Source organism: Chrysochloris asiatica, unplaced genomic scaffold (assembly GCF_000296735.1).
Source record: "Chrysochloris asiatica unplaced genomic scaffold, ChrAsi1.0 scaffold00044, whole genome shotgun sequence".
NCBI lineage: Eukaryota > Metazoa > Chordata > Mammalia > Afrosoricida > Chrysochloridae > Chrysochloris > Chrysochloris asiatica.
The window spans coordinates 16950626-16972712 of record NW_006408562.1 but is presented as its reverse complement, the minus strand read 5'-3'; the positions used below and the strand labels follow the sequence as shown (position 1 = coordinate 16972712).

At 42.5% G+C, this 22087-nt stretch overlaps 1 protein-coding gene across 2 annotated transcripts in view; it reads left to right on the top strand.

Annotated features, from left to right (window-relative positions):
• The window catches only part of DOCK10 (dedicator of cytokinesis 10), a 401968-nt gene that overhangs the window by 1277 nt on the left and 378604 nt on the right, over positions 1 to 22087 (top strand). The gene's annotated exons all lie outside the window — the stretch shown is intronic.

Here is a 22087-nt window from a genome sequence, read left to right as displayed (position 1 = left end):
ACACTAGCCACAAAATTGCTTGTGAAAATCATCGAATTACGTTATTAGTTACATTATTAGTAACTGAGTGTAAGTCTCGTCAAAAGGTTTTCACCTTCTTTTCCTTTAATTATTTCATCCTCAAGTAAAATAACAGATTGCCCTACAGGCTCACAAGTACAAGTTGCCACAATAGTGTAACTAAAACACCAGAACATTGACAAAATCAGTGAGTAGAAAATGCCTGGCACAATGAAAACAACTCGCAGCCTGTGCAGATGAAACCACATGATCTGAAGGGTCATTTCAATTGGGCAATAATGAGAAACCTAACCAAAGCGCTTTAGAGAAGGTTCAAAAAGTAGTTTAGTGTAGAGTTTTAGCTTTGTAGGTATATTAATTAATACACAGATGCTGGGCTTAATAGGAAACATATTTATTATGTTAAAACTAACAACAGGGATCTGTTTATATAAAATAATAAAGCACATTACAAAACGTTTATAGACAGTCATTTTGATGCCATCCCCTCTGACAGCGGCACTTGGTGCTGTCCGTACCCCTCCCCTCCTCCTCTCCACATCCCTTTAGTGATGCCACGGGCTCTCCAGATATTCATAAATTCCAGCAGGGTGTCACACTCCAGAGGAGAAGTGGGGGAGGGTGGACAATCAGCCCTAGTGGGATAGAGATGAAGCAGGAGCTGCTTTACTGAAGCTTGCACTTGGCCAGTCTCTGTTGGACCGGAATTCCACGTTGTGTTTGATTTTCCTTTTCGCCACAAAATATCATTAGTAATTAAATGACTTCTTTTAAAAGTGTCTAAGAAAGTGTTACTCTTTCTAGTCACCAGGGAAGTGGGAGCCAAGAGCTGCCCAGAACCTGTTCCCACAGCCAAAGCTTTTCTCTAAAGCCTGAGGTCAGAAAGTTGAAGAGAACGGAAGCCAATTGCCTGGCAGAGGAAAGAGGCATCGGCTGCCCCAGAGGGTGGGGGTGATTGTGGTGTGAAAGGAGTTGGTGGCCAGGGTGCCTTCTTTGACTTGTCACTGACTGCAGCCTGCAATTAGCCAGGCGTGATTCATCTGTTAGCTAACCTGGTGCTAAGGGCTGCATGTGACTCTGGTATCAGTGAGTACATTTTCAGGGCCAGAAAGGACAAACTGTCAAGTACATTTGGAAAAGAACCAATTCAAGAGAAGAAATAATATGAAATTTGTCAGACATGCAGGGGAAATAATTTGCTTTTGAGCAATCATTCAGGATTGTGGCTTTGTCATTCTCCCTGCCTGTCATTTGCTTTTGTTGTCATTAGGTTCCTTTGAGTCTTTTCCAACTCGTAGTGACCCAATGTCCCATGAATCCCTGCCTGGTCCTGTGCCATCCTCACCATGGGTACTGTGTCTGAGTCAATCTCAGTGACGGTCTTCCTCTTTTTTGCTGGCCTACTTTACCAAACATGCTGTTCTTGTCTAGGGACAGGTCCCTTCTGTTAACATACCCTTGCTTTACAGTAATAATATTTTGTGAGTTTTTCATTTTAATGAATCTCAATAATGAAGTGCGAAAGAAATAATTAGCACCCAAATGGAATAAACAGCATATAAATGTGTTTGTCTATTTCTGTTCGGATTTGAAGGGCGCTCTCTCCTAGAATTTTGGTAGTGCTCGTATTGCTATCAAGAATTTTTATTCCAGATAGCCTTGTACACATACACACAGATACACCATTTTCTCTGAAATGATGTCAGATTTGAAATCCTAGGGTAGCTTGCCAAAATTATGAATTCCAGTGTCTTAAAACCAGGGATGTGGGGGGCAGGCATTCACCAGCAAAGGTATATCTCTCTCCATTCAGCACCCTGGCCAACACTCCTGGGTGAGCTTTAGCCAAGACATTTCATGGGATCTTACACATCTAGGCAGGCAGACTTGGCAGCTCTTTTGGCAGCAAGAAGACATGTGTTTTACATTCCACCTTGTTTGTTAACTCCTAAGGGGAGCCAGGAAGACAATGAGTCCTCTGAGCTGGTTGCGCACTTGGCAGGTATCTGGGGGCAGAGAATCAGTTTTGAATCTAAAATCTCATAATTAGACTATGTGGTAGAGTTTAATCCTAGCTTAAATCCACCGGTCCCTTAAGACTCTTGACAGTTGCTGTTTCAAGCCCTAAAGGCCTCGTTGGCAGGGGAGAGAAAGAATAGGATGTAGAGCGAAAAGATTACTGGTTGCCCATTTCCACTCAGGCTGGTGCAGTGTGTTAAGCACTGGGTTGCTAACCTCAAGGTGGCCAGTTCAAACCCATCATCACTTCATGGAGAAGGAAGGACGAGTCTGCCTGCTCCAGGAAAGACTGAGAAGCCAAATGGAATAGTTCTACTAGACAGCAGGTTGGGTTTGGGGGTTTTATTGGAAGAAGACCTGGTGTGGCACAGTAGAATAAAACTGGGCTGCTAACCACAGGTCAGAGGTTCAAATCCACCAGTCACTCCTGAGAAATTCATTGTTGTTGTTAAGTGCTGTTGAGTCAATTTCAACTCATCACAACCCTGTAGAGTTGCCCAGGAGCGGTTGATGGGTTTGAACTGCCAACTTTGTGATTTTGAACCATCGACCTTGCAGTTAGCAGACCTGTGATTATCTTACAGTTCCACATCAGGACTCCCTGAAACTCTATACAGGATCACTGTTATGGTTCTGACTTGACGCCGGTAAACAACAACAACATTGGAACAAACACGCTATTGAAAGATACTGGAAAGAAACTAGAAGGTTTTACTAAGAACAACGATGTCACTGCTGACTCTGTGGTGGTCATGTCTGAAATCCCTGTTATTTGAGTGGCCACAATTCTCCTGAAGGTTACAAAGAGACTGTGGGAGGGTTTGAACTCTATCCAAAAAGGATGGCGGACTAGGTTGTTGTCCGGTTAACAAAGTCGTTTGGGACTGTAGGAATGGGAGTTAGTGGTAGTAGCTATGTGCCACTGAGTGCTTTCCGACTCACAGCAATCCTGTATAGGGTTTCCAAGGTTCTAAATATTTATGGGAGCAGACAGCCGTATCTTTCTCCTGCAGAGTCACTGGTAGGTTTGAACTACTGACCTTGCTGGTAGCAGTCCAGCTGGTAATCCACCATGCTACCAGGACTGCTTAGGGATGTGAGTTGTTGTGTTAAATGTCCTCAAGTTGATTCTGACTCATAGTACCTTATATACAGTTTCTGAAGCAGTTGGTGAGTTTGAACCACCAACCTTGAGGTTAACAGTCGAGTGCTTATCCTACAGTGCCATACCAGGAATCAGGGAGAGATAGATAAATAGATATTGTTAAGTACCATGGACTAGAATTGCCTCATAGGGTTTTCTATAGTGTAATGGGTGGATGGGTTTGAACTGCCAACCTTTTTGGTAGAGGCCAAGCACTTAATGGAAAGAACCACTAAGTGAGGGCACTGACTAGGGGAAAAGCCTACTTCTAAAAGTGACTGAAGGAAAGGGAGGTGGGCCTCATGGTGAATTTGATTTCATGCCCAACCAAGTCCTCGGGAAGTTTCTACACAGAGACTTTAGTAAGGACCCAACTTATTTTATATCACGCTTTACAGCATTATGGAAAAAAAGTCACATATTTTGAGAAAAGGAATATTTGCACCTTGTTGTTACTGTTGCTGTATACTGTCCAGTTGATTTCAACTCATAGTGACCCTGTATAGGGTTTCTGAGAGCGGCTGGTGGGTTTGAACTGCCGACCTTGCAGTTAGCAGTGCAGTGCTTATCATACAGCACTACACCAGAGTTCATTTATTCCTTAATTTTGTTAATTTTTCCACAGAAAATAAATAAGTACTAACTCACCAGCTGCTCCTTGGAAACACTATACAGGGTCGCTATTGGTTGGAATCGACTCGATGGCACTTAACAACAACTACTCACATAACACCAATTCAAAATAAAAACCAAGTTGAAATCATTTCCTGCAATCCCTTTCATAGTGCAAGCTTCTAGAGAAGAGAATTGTGATTCAAAAAGATAAGAAACATTTTTATTTTCATGTGAAGACTTGTGTGTTTTAGTATTTTGATTATGCATACACACACACACACACACACACACACATATCTGTGGCACTGTGAGATAATGCGCTGGACTGCAAAGTTGGTTTGAACCACAAGATTGGTGGTTCAAGCTCACCAGCCGCTCCTCAGAAACCCTACACAGGGTTGCTATGGGTCGGAACCAACTCGAAGGCAGTTAACAACAACAACAGTGATCTTAAGAGCCCTGGTGTGGTGCTGTAAGATAAACACTGGACTGGTAACCACGAAGTTGGCGGTTCAAACCCATGAGCTGCTCCTGGAAACCCAATGCAGGAAGGTTCTATATATAGTCTGAAAGGACTCAATGTCTACAACGGCAATGATCTCCAATCCCCCCAGAGTGAAGGAACAGTGGAGATCCAGGGGGCATGCCAGTCCCCGTGGCTGGGCGTCTCTTCCTGCCCTTCCTCCTGCCTTCATTCTCCTGCCCAGCAGCCCTGCATCCTTTACTCCAGCACTGCCCCTGGGGGTGCTCCTTAGGGCCTGCTACAATGCTGTCAGCGTCAGCTGCTGAGGAAACTCATGGGTTCAGGGCTGAGGTCAGCTGTTGAACATGATCAGGAAGTGGTTCACCAACAGGAGGGTGGCAGCCAAGGTCTCTAAGGGCAGCCTTGCCCCTGGACCGACACATCTGCTGTGCCTGGTCCCAATGGCCACCTGTCTTCGTTCCCCCAACTTCCGCCCCATATGCTGCCTTCTCCCTTCAGTGCACAGATATGCTTAGAGTCTCAGTCCAAGTCTGGTTGCCAGCGTGGCCTCTACTGGCCCAGTTGCACATCCTGCAGTGGCTTGTAAATGAAGACTGCTAATTTTCTCCAACAAACTGGCTGGTGGGTTCAAACCACTGATCTTTCTGTTAGCAACCCATTGCATCCAGTAACTGACTGCACCCTCAGAGTGCCTAGATATTTACTCTAGTGTTATACAAATTCATTTGGGAATTGAATCTAATTTTTGTTATTAACTTCTTTTAAAGAAAATATTCTGTCCGAAGTTCAGTCACTTGACTTTCAGGGTTGTCTTCCCCCACCCTTCCAGAAATGGGAATTTATCAGGGAGGGAAGTAATTATTTCAGTAATCAGAAGAAGTCCATACCCTCTCTTTGATGTCTCCTAACTTGCTCTGTACCCCAATAGTACTCCTTTTGCCAGTTTTAGGGAGTAGTGCATAAAAAGTGGAACCTTTGACATCCCAAAGATCTTTGATTAAGAAGTCATGAATATGAAAACAAGCCCCTCCTCCTCCTCGGGCAGGAGGCTTTCTTTGGAGAAGAATTTCCTTCCCTCTAAACTTTGTGACATTTACATAATTGAGAGTAGGAAGTGTTTAAAAAACACACAAAAAAATGAGTGGGGCATCTAAATACCAGAATTTCTCAAAAGTCAGATGGTAGGAAGAAGGGAAAAGATGCAAGTAAAACACGTGCTTTACTGTCAGTGCCCAGAGTAGAGCAAAAGTAAAGGCCTGTTTGCCTGGCATTCATTGTTCTTGTTAAGTCAGTTCCCACCCATAGCAACCATGTGTAGGGTTTCCGAGGAGCAGCTGGTGAGCTTGAACCACCAACCTTGCAGTTCAAACCGACTTTGCAGTCCAGTGCATTAACCCACAGCGCCACACCGGGACTCCTGTGATTCACTGGGCAGTCTTTTTTTTCAGGGAAGGGGAGTGGGTTAGGCTCTTGCTAACAAGGGTGTTTACTCTTTGCATAAATCCTAAATTGATGTTTCTTGTGCAGAAAGTTTCTTGACCTCTTTACCCCCTGAGCAAGTCAACACAAACTTAGTTTACAAGATCTAGTGTGAATGTGGTTGATTGTATGGGCTAATGTTTTTGACTCCTCAAGGGCATTGAAGAATTAGCTTTGAAAGTAAATGGTAACAAAAGTGAGGCTCAGCAGGCTTCTAGAATGGCCTGGAAATGAAAGAAGTCAGCATGCCTGGTTTAGGGCTCTCTTTTCCCCCATAACCATGTTCTCTAAGGCCTAGCAGAGATTAAGTACAGTAATAATTATATTATCATAAATCATTTGTTGAAAGTCTACAAAGTGTATGGCACCCTGCTAGGTTTTTAATATGCATAATCTTCTTTTATTCTCAGAGTAATCCTTGTTGTTATTGTTAAGCACTTGAGAGTTGGTTCTGACTCAAAGTGGCCCCTGTATTGAGTTTCTAAGGTTATAAATCCTTGTGGGAGCAGAAAGCCTCATCTTTCTTTTGTGCAGAAGCTGGTGGGTTCAAACCACCAACCTTGTGGTTCACAGTCCAGTGCTTATCTTACAGAGTCATTGCGTTCTACAACAATCCTAGTAAATAGTTAATTATTTTATTTGAAATCCTAGAGGAGGCAGGGAGACACATGGGCTAAGTATCTAGTTCTAAGTATCTGATATGGGATCTCTTGTATCTTGGAGAGTAATTAGCAGAGAGAAAACGACCTTCTAGTTTTGTGGTTCCTTCAATAGCATTTCTAAATTGGAGAACAGGACAATCAATGAATTGGTTGACTGATGCTGTCTTCTCTGGTTAGGTCCTTCCATTGGTGTTTCAGAATACCTGTCAGGGTTTACTTTAGTACCCCTCTAAGATGTGCAGAGACCTTCACAAAACATCTTCCAAAGGTAGCTGTTAGCTCAGTTAACTGTAAAATCCGTCATCCATTCCCAGTTAATTTTACTATCCAGCAAGGACGTAGCAGCAAACTGTGAGAGAAGATGCAAGAAGCCTTCTCATTTCCACTGCTCTTCTAGGTCTGTCTGCGTCACCCTCCACAATCTCTTCATCCTGTGCCTGAAATTTCCCCATACGTTACCTGTCTTGAACACATCTTTGCTTTTAACTAGATTGGATTGGGATTTTTTTTTTTTTTAGTCTTATTCTAAGGAGTTCTGGTTTGGCTCTGTAGGTTAATGTGCTAGACTGCTGCAAAGTCGGTTTGAACCGCAAGGTAGACAGTTCAATCTCACCAGCTGTTCCTTTGAAACTCTATACACTATGGGTCGGAACCAACCAACGACACTCAACAACAACAATATGAGGATATTAAATGTCTTATAGAGGTGATCCTAAGACAACAACAGCAACAACAGGATGTATTTGTTGTTAGGTGCCATTGAGTTGGTACCACTCATAGCGACCTTATGCACAACAGAGCGAAACACTGCCTGATCCTGGGCCAACCTCACCACCATTGCCACGTTTGAGTCCATCAATGATGCCCTTGGCCAATCCATCTCGTTGGGGGTCTTCTTCTTTTTCTCTGACCCTCCACCTTATCAAACATGATATCCTTCTCCAGCGACTGCTCCCTCCTGACAATATGTCCAAAGTATGAGAGACGAAGTTTGGCCATCTTGGCCTCCAAGGAGCACTCTGGCTGCACTTCTTCCAAAACAGATCTATTGGTTCTTTTGGCAGCCAATGGCACTTTCATTATTTTCCTCCAACACCATAACTCAAAAGCATCAATTCTTCTGTGGTCTTCCTTATTCACTGTCCAGCTTTCGCATGCATATGAGGTTATTGAAAATACCATGGCTTGGGTCAGGCGCACCTTAGTCCTCAAGCTGACATCTTTGCTCTTGAACACTTTAAAAAGTTCCTGTGCAGCAGATTTGCCTAATGCAATACGTCGTCTGATCTCTGGACTGTTGCTTCCGCAAATGTTGATAGTTGATCCAAGAAGAATGAAGTCCTTGACAACTTCAATCGTTTCTCTGTTAATATGAATGTTGTTTATTGGCCCAGTGGTGAGGATTTTTGTTTTCTTTACATTGAGATGCAATCCATACTGAAGGCTGTGCTCTTCGATCTTTATCAGTAAATACTTTAAGTCTTCTTCACTTTCAGCAAGAAAGTTCATATCCTCTGCATATCGCAGGTTGTTAATGAGTCTTCCTCTAATCCTGATGCCACGTTTTTCTTCATATAATGCAGCTTCTCAGATTATTTGCTCAGCATACAGGTTGAATAAGTATGGTGAAATAATACAGCCCTGTTGCACACCTTTCTTAATTTTAAACCATTCATTGTTCCCATGGTGTATTCGAACAACTGCCTCTTAGACCATATAGTAAGTTAGTATATATAGTAAGTTAGTATATATAGTAAGTTAGTATATATAGTAAGTTAGTATATATAGTAAGTTAGCATATATAGTAAGTTGTTGTTAAGTGTCATAGACTCAGTTCCAACTCATAGCTACCCTGTATAGGGTTTCTGAGGAGCAGCTGGTAGATTTGAACTGCCAACCTTGTGGTTCACAGGCCAATGCTGATCCTACAGAGCCACACCATGAGTCCATATAGTAAGTTGTTGTTGTTAAGTGCCGTCGAGTCCGTTCTGACCCATAATGACCCTGTATAGTGTTCCCGAGGTACGGCTATAAAGGGGTACAAAAAGGCAAATTTAGGAAAAAGATAAAAAGCAAATTAGGAAATTTGGATGAAGCCAGGAATATGTCAGTGAAATAGAATCAGCATCTGATAACTGTTAAGTGCTATATTTTTGCTAAAGGTGCTTCCTAGTGGCCAAGTTTTAGAGGAAAAAACTATCTGCCACAAGGTTTAAGATATTCACAAGAAAAGCCAATCAATTTGCACTAGCGATGCTCTGCTTTAACTTGTCCTGAGACTCTAGGGGCAATTTCCCCCCTTATGGTTTTCTCCTCTCTAAAGGGAACAGAAAGATCTTGTCTCCTGAGAGCTGGTTAGAAGTGCGGAACCACAGACCACACGACATGGAACCCTGGGCTGTGAGTGTGTTCCAACTCATGACAACCCCAAGAGGGTTAAATGGAACGGCTCCCTCCGTAGGGTTTACAATGACTGTAATCTACTTCAGAACTTGTATCAAAAACATTATTATTACAAAGACTGTATTCTTATGTTAAAGATGGTTTATTGTATCTGAAAGGGTTTCTCTAATGCTTTTTATTCATAAAAAAGGAGCAGAGCATGGTGTCTCCATACAATAAGCAATAGACTGAATACCACATGGTGGGTGGTTCGAGCCCCCCAGCTGCTCTGCAGGAGAAAGATGAGGCTTACTTACTCCCCCAAAAGACTTAAAGCCTTGGGAATCCTATAGAGGGTCCTGTGTCAAGATGGATTTGACAGCATTTAATAACAACAACTGAACCCTGGTGTGGCACTGTGGACTAATGCGCTGAACTCACTGCAGGGTTGGTGGTTCAAGCTCAAGAGCCGCTTCTCAGAGACCCTAACAGCACTTAACAACAACAACATTCATTAGAAGATACAGCAACATTCTTAAAAAGAAGATTATACACCCAGCAAGACATTTGACTAATGGACATTAAATGCAATCCATACCCTAAATGTTCTGACATACGTACAAATTCCACCTAAAGACAGATTTAGGAATAGAAGTTGTTTGCAATCCAAGCACTGTGTAGTTGATGGTTAAATGATTTAAGCGACTCCCCTTGCTGATGTGTGTTATATTTTTTCCACCATCTGGTATGATAATAGTAGTTTGCGTTGTTAGGTGCCATGACGTTGATTGTAACTCATAGCATCCTCATGCACAGCAGAATGAACCGCTGCCAGGGCTTGCATCATCCTTCAGCCCATTGTTGTTCCTACTGTGCCAAACCATCTCATTGGAGGTCTTTCTCTTTGTCACCGACCCTACACTTTTCCAAGCATGATGCCCTTCTCCACGGTCTGGTCCTTCCTGATAATATGTCTGAAATATGAGAGATGAAGTCTGGTCATCCTGGCGTCTAAGGAGCATTCTAGCTGTACTTCCAACAAACTTCTGTTTGTTCTTTTGTGGCCTATGGGACTCTTAATATTCTCCTCCAACACCATCACTCAAATGCATCAATTCTCCTGAGGTCTTTCTTATATATAGTCCAACTTTCACATGCATATGAAGTAATTGAAAATACCATGGTTTGTGTCACGCACACCGTAGTCCTCAAACTGACATCTTTGCTCTTCAACCGTAGTTTCCAGGTTAAGGAAAAAGTCCCACATAGTAAGTGAAGTCATTGCAATCTAGATCTATAAAAACTCTCCCCCCCGGGTAAGATCCCCAAAGATGTGTGTGAGGTGAGATATCTTCCAGAACTGTAACTTTCCAAATAGAACTTCTCAACCTCCTGAAGGACATGCAGTCCTGATAAGTCTTTGATACTCTGTCATTGATGTCAGATTTCTGTCACTGTCAGAATTTACTTACTGTATGCTTTGAAACAAATTCATTGTATCAGAAAACGTGACTGTTAGAATTAGAAAATCATTAATATGTTTTTCTCTCAGAGTCATTCAGTTCCAGAAAACAGTTTCTCTTATTTGTATGTGAATGGTATATAAAGCTGGGATCACATGAAGTTGAGGACCCTTGGCCTCTGTGGTTGCCTAACACTGACCATCCTGAGCTGCTATTTCCTTGGAGTTCCAATCCTATGAGGCAACATTGTTAGGAGTTCTATAAATTTGGCCATAAAGGATTTAGTGAGTGGTGGTCACTAGGAAAGGCCCCAGCCTGTGAGTCTGGCAGCTGGAATTCCACATCTGGGTTTCTGACTCTTTGGAGCCTGGCTTTCCTGACCTGTGAAATGAGGGGATCTGAGCCTTTGCCACTTTCTCTGCCTCAGAGTCCTCGAGCCGAGCTTCACCTTGTCACCCCTCTGGTTTCCAAATGCTACCTTCTTGGAAGATTCTCCTGATTCGTTTATATTTGAGTAGTTTCTCCAGTCATTTCCTTGCTGTGAACCACAACAACCCTCTTTGCTTCTGGGAAATCCTATACAGGGTCGCTATGAGTTGGAACCAACTCGACGGCACTTAACAACAACAACTGGTTTCGTGGAGTCCTGCTAAACACAAAGTCAGTGGTTCAAACCCACCAGCCACTCCTCGGAAACCCTATACAGGGTTGCTATGAGTCAGAAGCAGCTCGTTGGCACTTATTAACAATAACAACCCTCGCTTTGCGTTATTTTGCTTTATATTCATCAAAGCTCTTCTTCTTATTATTATTGGTTGCCTTTGAGCCAATTCTGACTCATAGTTACCCCATGTGACAGAGGAGAACTTCCCCGTGGGATTTTCTTGACTGTAATGTTTTAAGAAGCAGATCACTAGGATTTTCTCCCGAAGAGCCACTAGGTGGATTCAGATCACCAACCTTTGGTTTAGCAGCCAAGCTCTTAATGGTTGTGCCACTACTTACAGTGATATATTAATTTATTGTTTTTAGTTGCTTGTTTATTGTCTTTACCAGGCTTTTTATCTTGGCATGCTAAGAGCTATTGATGGTAGGGACACCCCTTTTATACTAGGAGCCCTGATGGGCATTGGACTCTAACCACAAGGTCAGTGGTTTAAAATCACCAGCTGCTTCACAGAATAGACGTGAGGTTGTCTGTTTCTGTAAAGATTTAAAATCTTGGAAACTCTATAGTCACTATGAGTTGGAATCAACTCAATGTAAGTGGGTTTTTGGGTTATGCTTCATTTACTAAAAATAAGGGGAAACGGGTTCCCTACCCATTGCCAATGAGGAGTTGAAGGCGTGTCAGGAGCGTGGGATGGAGGGCCAACTGGTGAGGTTGCAGTGGAAGTATGGTTTCAAGGTTTCCAGGCTCTCAGTGGCAGATAATGATGTTCTTCGAGTCATTTTACTCTTCTTATTGATAAGTTGGAAATGTAGTCTCAGAATCTATAGGTACTCTACTTGTCCAGTCCTATGGACCATGTACTCTACTTGTCCAAGCTGTGTTAAAAAAAAAAATTTTTTTTAACTTTTTATTGTGAATAATGTGAAGGTTTACACAGAAGACCATTAGTTTTACATTCATTCAACAAACCATATGCTTTCTGTCATCTCAGTGATTGTAATCCTCTCCATGCAATAACAGTAATCCCATTTCCTCCCTGTGATTCCTATTTGTATGCCACCCACCTTTTCCATCCCCTCGCAACTTTGTCCTTAGGAGAATGTTACCTTTTGGTTTTGAATACTTGACTATTCTGTGGAGAGAGCATGCCTTGCTAGTGTCTCCCCGCAGCCCCCCATCCCCATTTTAAAGCTGTCTATTGCTTGGCTGGAAGGAGCTCTGGTAGTGTAGAAGTTATAAATCGGGCTGCAAACAGCAAGGTCAGCAGTTCGAAACTACCAGCTGCTCCGCAGGAGAAAGCAGAGGCTTTCTGCTCCCGTAAAGATTTACAGCCTTGGAAACCTGTACAGGTCGCTATGAGTCAGAACCGACTCCATGGCATATAACAACAACATTGCTTGGCTAGAGTCCTGGTGTGGCATTGTGGGTTAATGTGACGGATTGAAAAGCCATTTGAACTGCAAGGTTGGCAGTTCAAGCTCACCAGCTGTTCCTCGGAAACCCTATACAGGGTCAATATGGGTTGGAACCGACTCAACAGCACTTAAGAAGAAGAAGAACAACAAATTGCTTGGCTGAAAATTGTGTCACAAGGGTGAGTTCTTTCCCAGACCTGAAGGGTGGGCGAGGGCTATTGTCTCAGGTTCCTCTGGTTTCTTTCTGACCAGTAAACCCAGTTGTTGTTGTTTTTTGATTAAATAATTTTGAATTTTGTTCTTTCACTCTATCCTCCCATACAGGGTTGTTGTTAAGTGTTGTCAAGTCAGTTCCGACCCATAGTGACCCTGTATAGGGTTTCCAAGGAGCAGCTGGTGAGCTTGAACTGCCAACCTTGCAGTTCAAACAGCTTTACAGTCTGGCGCATTAACCCACAGCGCCACACCAGTAGGGAACGTTTTTTTCTGGCAAAATGTATAATATCATTTGCGGGCCATACAAAATTATCAACTTAAAAATTAGTCTGCTGTATGTGGTCAGACATTTCATTAACTCACCCCTAAGCAACTATCAACACTCATGGAAGTAGCAGTCAAGAGATCAGACGACGTATTGCACTGGGCAAATCTGCTGCACAGGAACTTTTTAAAGTATTGAAGAGCAGAGATGTCAGCTTGAGGACTAGGGTGCGCCTGACCCAGGCCATTGTGTTTTCAATAGCCTCATATGGATGCGAAAGCTGGACAGTGAATAAGGAGGATCGTAGAAGAATTGATGCCTTTGAGTTGTGGTGTTGGAGGAGAGTACTGAAAGTGCCATGGACTGCCAAAAGAACCAATAAATCTGTTTTGGAGGAAGTGCAGCCAGAGTGCTCCTTGGAGGCCAGGATGGCTAAACTTTGTCTCTCCTACTTTGGACATATTGTCCGGAGGAAACAATCGCTGGAGAAGGATGTCATGCTGGGTAGGGTGGAGGGTCAGAGAAAAAGAGGAAGACCCCCAATGAGATGGATCAGCCAGGTGGCATCATTGATGGACTCGGGTGTGGCAGCGGTAGTGAGGTTGGCCCAGGATCGGACATTGTTTCGTTCTGCTGTGCATAGGGTCGCTATGAGTCGGTTCCGACTCGATGGCACCTGACAACAACAAAGCAACCCTATACAGGGTCGCTATGGGTCAGAACCGACTTGACGGCACTTCAACAACAACAACAACAGTGTGATGGCTGGAGTCCTGGTGTAGTGCTGTTGATTAATGCACTGGACTGCAAAGTCAGTTTGAGCTGCAAGGTCAGTGGTTCAAGCTCACCAGCTGCTCCTTGGAAACCCTATACAGGGTCGCTATGGGTTGGAATCGACTCAGCAGCGTTTTACAACAACAACAAATATGGTGGTTGAAACTGCAGTTGCTTTGACAGGGCCAGACCAAATGTTTTTGAGGGCTTTTTACCCACCTCTTCTCTAATCCCTTTTAGGAAGGTTGGTAATGGCAGCTGGGCACCATCTAATTCTTCTGGTCTCTTCTCCAAATTAGGTTAATCCTTCAGACAGTCCTATAGCAACTGGTTTTCATTCCTACTTTCAGATGAGGGAAGAGAGGCTTAGAAATTCAGAACTTGCCCCAGATCAAATGACTAGAAAAGAGAGAATCCAGGAGACACCTTCAGGCAATGTGTCTTTGCAGTCTGTGTTCTTAGCAAGGACTCTGTGCTACCTACCGGTTATACTAGACTGGGAAGACCGACAGCCTCATTGAACACTCCGTAAGGATCCATTAGCGAGAATAAGAGCAAAGGAAACCTCAGAGTACTTGCCATAGGAAGAAGTTTTTTGTTTGTTTTTTTTTAATTTTGTTTTTAAGAGTTTCTTAACAGGAAAAGAAAAGCTGTGACTATTTTGGCTCTGTGTACTGAATTTTAACTTATGGTATCTCAGAAAAGTGAAATATTGGGTGTGACATCATTCTTGGACACTGTCTTGGAACTCAATCATATCCCAGAGACACAACTGGCACTGAGTGGGTTAAACTTTGCACACAAAGGCTCTTTCATCTGTGAAAGGGGCATAGTTTGATTCTTCATCTATAGAGTGATAGTTCTCGTGAGATAAGCGTGGAGCGGTTGGTGTGTAGGCTTACATCTGCGACACTGTCTTCTGTAATCTTGATTTTAATGTTCATGTTTACCCATGAGAAGGGCTTTTTTTTTCTTCCCATTAAAGTGAGACTTGTTTGCCTCTTATCTTTCATAGCAGGGTCAGTGGATTGGAAATAAAAACTTATGTTTGTGGGGCTTAACACTTTGACTTACATTAAATGATGTAGAAATAAAATCTAATTAATGTAAAAGAAATTGAATTAATATAACTGAATTAGTGACAATACAGAACGACACTTGTCTGAGAAAACATTAATATTTTGAAACTGGTTTGAAGTTGAAATGCCTGCCTCTAAAGCTACAAGAACTAATGGGCCCCAAACATCAAAAGTTTCTTTAATATATTCTGCTAAAATATGAAAATAGTCCTTTTTTATAATCCATTTGCAGCTTCCTTCTTCCCCTGACATACAGGATTTGGGAGGGCACACAGCCCTTTAATTTAAACTAAATACCAAAATGGTAGCCTTTAACAATGGTGTCTGGAGTGAGGGTTATTTGAAAAGATGACACCATTTATGATTAGCAAAATGAGCTTTTCTTTATATAATTATTTCAGTAACTACCAATTTAAATGACTAATTATTCCTGTCAAAATGACCAATGAATTTTGACCTTTATTTCCAAATCACACATTTATGAAAAGAACACAGGCAAGAACCGTTTGACTTTGCAAACACGCAGACAAAAAGCTTAACAGAATTTACTCTTTAATAAAATATGATGATTAAATTATACTTGAACACCCATTGTTTATTTGATTAGCTCTGAAAAGTGTCTTTGTCACATTTACTGAGAAAATGGTCATTGGCTACAACTGAGTAAAATTCAAAAAAATAAAATAAAAGGGATGTTGGGGATCCATAACTTTTTTGAAGTAAGTTCAAATCTGGACAACTGACTCAATGACATCAGTTTTAATATTTAAAAAGCATGTTTTTACATTGACTGTTTATTTAAAATTGGAGACATTGCTCCAAATGAGGATTTCATTTTCAACCGAAACATACTCCAGCTTGCTTGCATACGTATCTATACACACATAGCTATGTTGTTGTTGTTGTTGTTAAGTGCCATCGAGTCGGGTCCGACCCATAGCGACACATAGCTATACATTTGTAAAATTGTTAGTCGTAAAATTTATTGGCATTCCATCATGCACAGATAAGATTCTTTAGCTGCCTGTGTGAGTGCTGACAGGCAGGGTTCATTAATTAACTTCAATATTTGGAGTCAGAAGTCATTACGTGTCAACTGTCCAATCACCATGAAAAATCCACCTTCTTATCATAAGGAAACAATGGTTTCCAGGCTGCGTAACTTGGACCAAGTCTTTCAGTTTCTTTATGTTTTTAGTTATCTTGTCTTTAAAGCAAGACGCTTGAACACCAGGAACAATGAAGGTCTTTTAGCCCTCAAATTCTAAAGCGTTCTTATCCTTTTAAATAGTTTCCCCCTCGCCACCATAGGTGATTGAAACGTGACTTTTTTTTTTTTTTTTTTTTTTAATAAAACCGTTGCCGATTAAGACATCTGATTTTAGCAACAGGAAGTGTTGATCCAAGTATTCAGCTATTGAATATGATTTTCTGCAATGAAAAATAGTAGCATAAAGTATCTTTTTGAGGATATAATGAAGGGATGGCTGTTTACACACCCAAAGGATAGAACTAGTGGCATGGGGGTTGGCAGAAGGGCAAACAGTGGTGGCAAGGACTGGGCAAGCCCAGGTTTTCTGACCTCAGAGAACTCAAAAGTAAGGATGCAATTCCATTTTCCCTCCTCACCCTGCAGAGAAACCTAAGACCCATCTGCTGGAAGGGAGCTGGCTTTCCAGTTCCCATGCTGAATCCTTGTAATTACAGCTCTCTGGTTTCAGGTCTGTGCCAAGCTCTGTCTCTCTTGAAGCACCCACTTTTCTAGAATATAGGCCAGGGGAGGAAGGGCTTGAACTGCCCTCTGGCACCAGCCCTACTCCCAGTCATTAAAAAAGCAACAAGAACCTCCATGAAACTCTGTTTCTATCTAGGTCTCTGTTCTTTGTCTTAGCCTCATTCAACTCCTTCTCCCTTTTCATGCCTGAGAAATGCAGTATGATCTGTCTCTAACCTGATTTCAGACATACATGAACACGACAGATTCTTCCTTCAAGCTCCTGCCCAGGTTGTTCTAGTTAATCTGATATCTGTGTCTTAGTTATCTAGTTCTGCTGTAACAGAAACAAGCCGATAGCTTTAACAAATCGCAATTTTTTCTCTCATTGTTTAGGTTAGAAGCCTGAATTCAGAATGCCAGCTCTGGGTGTAGGGTCTTGTCCCCTTCAGTATCTGTAGGCCCATTAGTCCATATGTCTTGGTATCAATCTTCCCCTGAGTCTAGGAGTGTCACAGTACAGGGACCCCAAGTCCACAGGACATACGCCACTCCTGGTTCTTTTGTCTTGGTGGCAGTAGGTCCCTCTGAGCTCTGCTCACTTCTCACTTCTCTCTCCATTTATATCTCAGAAGAGACTGACTGAAGATAAGACCTCATCCGGTGGCTTGCATTTGGCTTCATTAACATCAGTGAAATGAGGATTTACAGCACACAGGATAATTATATGAAATCAGAACTGATCAGATCACATCATGGCAGTGACTGCATCCTAGTAGAGCTCATTATACAAGTGGGGTGTGGCACTGTGGGCTAATGCGTCAGACTGCGAAGTCATTTGAACTGCAAGGTCGGTGGTTCAAGCTCACCAGCTGCTCCTTGGAAACCCTATACAGGATCGCTATGGTTTGGAATTGACTCAATGGCACTTAACAACAACAACAACTAACTGCTAAAGCACTGAGAATCCTGGCCAGGCCAAATTGCCACAAAAACCTTCACTATCATACCTAACAAAGTACACGGTATCTGATGCTGCGGCTAGACATCAACTCTAAATGTGCAAGATGAAGAGTGACTTCAATAGTCCTGCTCAACTGTGAATCTACACCTAAGAACGTCAGATTTGGGGAAGAGCCTTGATCCATTAAGATAAAAAACCATACAAATGGGAAGCTAGTGATACTAAACCAAACAAACAAACAAATAAAAAACCCAACAAGCTCACTTCTGTCAAGTTGATGCCAATTCCTAGCTCCCTTTTAAGACAGCGAGAACTACCCTGTATGGTTTTCCAAGGCTGGGAATCTCTATTGGAAGTAGACTGCCCCATCTTTCTCCTGCAAAACAGCTGGTGGGTTCCAGTCATTTACCTTTCAGTTAGCAGCTGAGGACTTTAACCACTGTACCATCACTTCCTGATGTGGCTCCATGGGCTAATGCGTCAGACTGCAAAGTTGTTTGAACTGCAAGGTCTTTGGTTCAAGCTCACTGGCCAGGATTCTCAGCAGCTCCTTGGAAATTCTATACAGGGTCGCTCTGGGTTGGAATCGACTCAACAGCACTCAACAACAACATCCATAACTTCACTGACGGCCAGTCTGATCTCTAGTAGAGTTGCCCACAACTTAAATGACCCTTGTTTCTGGACACGGAGTCCCCGGGTCCTGTAAAATAACCAAAGTTTGGAAGTTCAAGTCCACCTAGCAGAAGCAAGACCTTCCAAAGAATCAGCCGTTGACACTCCTGTGGAGCACAGTTCTCCTCTGATACACATGGAGAGTGGCGGGGAAACGCATCAGAATGGAGTGGATAGCACCATTATTATTGGGGGCCTCCACTCATCTATCAATTTGTCATGCTGTGGTGGTTTGTGTGTTGTTGTGACTCTGGCAGCTGTGCCCCAGATATTTTAAATACCAGCAGGGTCACCACTGGTGACCTAATCTATCTCAGCTGAGCTTCCAACCTAAGATAGATTAGGAAGAAGGAGAGACAGACTACTTCCAAATATTTAGTCACTGAAAACCTTATGAATAGCAGTGGAACACTATCAGATAGCACCAGACTATTGACTATTGGAACGTGGTAAAGAGCAGCAGAATAGTGTCTGAAGGCCTCCAGTGAGATGGATCGGCACAGTGGCAGCAGCAGTGGGCTCAAGAATAGCAATGGCTGTGAGGTTGGCGCAGGACCGGGCACTGTTTATTCTCTTGTCACTATGAGCTGGTACCAACTCGGTGGCACCTCACAACAACAACAGACCCAGAACAATGTGTTATTTGTCCTTATATTCCTAGTATCTTGAGGGTGAGGGAGTATTGCAATTAGCTGTACATTCCCAGGGCTTTGAGTTCATTGATGGCTCATTGGTAGAATTCTTGCCTTCCTTGTGAAAATGATGATTCAATTCCTAGCCATTGAACCTCAGGTGTGGCCACGATCCATCCATGAGCGTAGGCATGTGAGTTGCTATGATACTGAATAGGTTTCAGTGGGGCTTCCAGACTAAGAGGGACTAGGAAAAAAGGGCTGGCAATCATTTCTGCAAATCAGCCAGTGAAAACCCAAGGGCTTGTATAGATTACCAAGGTCTGATCCCATTGTATATGGAATTACCAGGCCACCAAATACCTGCTATGTAGTAGTAGATTATGAGCTGGGCTGCTAATCACAAGGTTAGCAGTTCAAATCTATCAGCTGCTCCTCCGCAGAAAGGTGAGGCATACCACCATCACCAGCAATACATGCTGAATAGCTGTTAAGAAAGAAAGACTATCACACTTCAAGAGGACAGGCGTATGGGTTAGGCGTATGAACTGATATCTCAGTTTCTGTGTCCAGTGAAGAAATTCTTAGGTCTGCTCAAGAGGAAATACTTTGGTGATAAAGCACTAGAGATAATACCTGTTCAGTAGTTGCAAATTGGTCAGTAGTGAACTGAACGGAATTCAAGATCCCAACAGAAGTGTGGTGCCTCTGTGGATTATCACTGGCCTGGGAACCCAAAGGTGGGTGGTTTAAGCAGAGATTGATAGTCTCAGAAACCCTAGACAGGAACACCATGGGTCAGGAACCAACACGATGGCATTGAACAACAGCAATGAGAAAAAAACTACTCAAATATTTCAGAAAACATTAGTTGGCATGAAACAATGCTTGTGAAGAAATACGATGCCTCCAAGCAGGTGTAATCTTTGCTCCATTCGCGCTCTTCCTCTGTGGTCTAGTGCACACAGGCCTTGTTGTTTGCACAGGGCACTATTGTCACGCTTACTGATGTCAGCGGTCATGCGGCTGGTGAAGAACTTGACTGATTCAAATTCAGAAAGCGTGGTTCACAGGATGGTGACAACAGACTTTCCCAGTCCCATGATGGACAGCAGTTTATATTTTCAGCAAAATTCTAATAAGTCACCAGAGCCGTTAGGTTTTATCAGTGGATGTGGTTGCTATTTCGGTTTTTAGAAAACTTGACTTTTATCCTCAAGATCACAAAGGTTTCCCGAATTCTGACACTATATTAGAGTTTTATAAGCTCTTTGATATTATCAGGAGGGCCCAGTTCCTGGAGAACGACATCATGTCATGTTTGGTAAAGTAGAGGGTCCATAAAAAGAGGAAGACCCCCAGCGAGATGTATTGGCACAGTGGCAACAACACTGAGCTCCAGTGTGACTATTGTAAGGATGGCGAAGGACCAGGCAGTATTTTGTTCTGCTGTGCATAACAAGGTCACTATGAGTCGGAACCAACTTAACAGCACCTAACAACATAACACTATCTGTCATTTATGCATTTTAAAAAAATTATGATTGTCATTTAATACACTCTTTCTACCTTATAAATTAATGTTATTTTTTATTAAGTCCATATCTAATAAAATATAAAAAGGAATGAAGAAGAAGAAACTAGTTATCACTTAAAATCCTACCACCGACTAGTAACTTCTAGTGTGTATATCTGAAACTTTGGTCTGTTCACACACACACGCGCATTATTTGGCCCACTTTTCATCTAGTATTTAATGTTTAAATTTGCAATGTGTATTAGGTGATTTACGGTAAATTTTGTCCTGATAAATTGGTTTGGGGGCACCTAAGTATACCAATTCCACATGAAATGTAGATCATGAATAGAGAAATTGTGTGTTTTTGCTACATTCTTGATATCCAACAATCATAACTTTTTGGACCTGAAAGAAAAGTTAACCTGAAATAGATATGGAAACGGAGTCACAAAGGGTATAAGTGAACATGGTCAGGATTATAGAATAAAGCCAGGGGGTGATCTCAAACCTCAAGGTCTGCAATTCAATCTCAAGAGCATCTCCTGGAAAGCCCTATACAGGGTTGTTATGGATCAGAACCAACTCAATGGCACTTAACAACAACAACAATATCTTTGCTTCTAGGGACTAAAGCACTGGTCCACTAGGTCAGTTTAAACTACAAGGTCAGCAGTTCAAACTCACCAGTCGCTCCTTGGAAACCTTATTCAGGGTTGCTATGAGTCGGAACCGACTCGACAGTGCTCAACAACGACATATCTTATAAGACTGATGTGTTCCTTCTTTTAGCAGCTCATGGGATACTTGATTTCTTTTTACCAGCACCTTAGTTTGAATGCATCACATATTCATAGGTTCCAAAGTTAAGGGTATGGACAGTTTTGGAGACTTACCAAGGATATTTTAAGCAGCGCTGATGGTGTAGTAGATTTTGTGTTGCGTTCCTAACCACAAGGTCAGCGGTTTGAATCTACCAGTCACTCCATGGGAGAAAGATTAAGCTTTCTGCTCCCATAAAGATTTATAGTCTCGGAAACCCTATATAGGGTTACTATGAGATGGAACCAACTTGATGGCACACAACAACAACAACCCACAAACACCCTGAGAAGGATTAGTGAAAAAGAGTACATCATTTCTAAGCACTACTTTCTGACCCTAATAAAAAGTGGCATAAACTTTTGTAATAGGACTTTTGTAGAACAAGAGTAGAATTCAAATCCAAATATTGATTGACCCTTTAAACCTAAATGGTGGTGGTGGTGTGCCGTGGAGTCAATTCCAACTTATAGCGACCCTGTATTGAATTTCTGAGGCTGAAAATCTTTACAGGAGCAGAAAGTGTCATCTTTCTCCCGTGGAACCGCTGGTAGTTTCAAATTAGCTGACCTTGAGGTTAGCAGCCCGACTCATAACCACTATGCTACCAGAGTTCCTTGTTGTTATTGTTAAGTGTCGTTGAATCTGTACTGACTCATAGCGACCCTATGTACAACAGAACGAAACACTGCCTGGTCCTGGGCCAACATTGCAATTGTTGCCACACTTAAGCCCATTGATGCTGCCACTTTGCCAGTCCATCACACTGGGGGTCTTCCTCTGACCCTCCACTTTACCAAACATAATATCCTTCTCCAGCAACTGGTCCCTCCTGACAATATGTTCAAAGTATGAGAGACAAAGTCTGGCCTCCTGGCCTCCAAGAAGCACTCTGGCTGCACGTCTTTCAACACAGATCTGTTGGCTATTTTGGCAGCCTATGGTACTTTCAATATATTCTCCTCCAACACCATGACTCAAATGTATCAATTCGTCTATGGTCTTCCTTATTCACTGTCTAGCTTTCACATGCATATGAGGTTACTGAAAATACCGTGGCTTGGGTCAGGCGC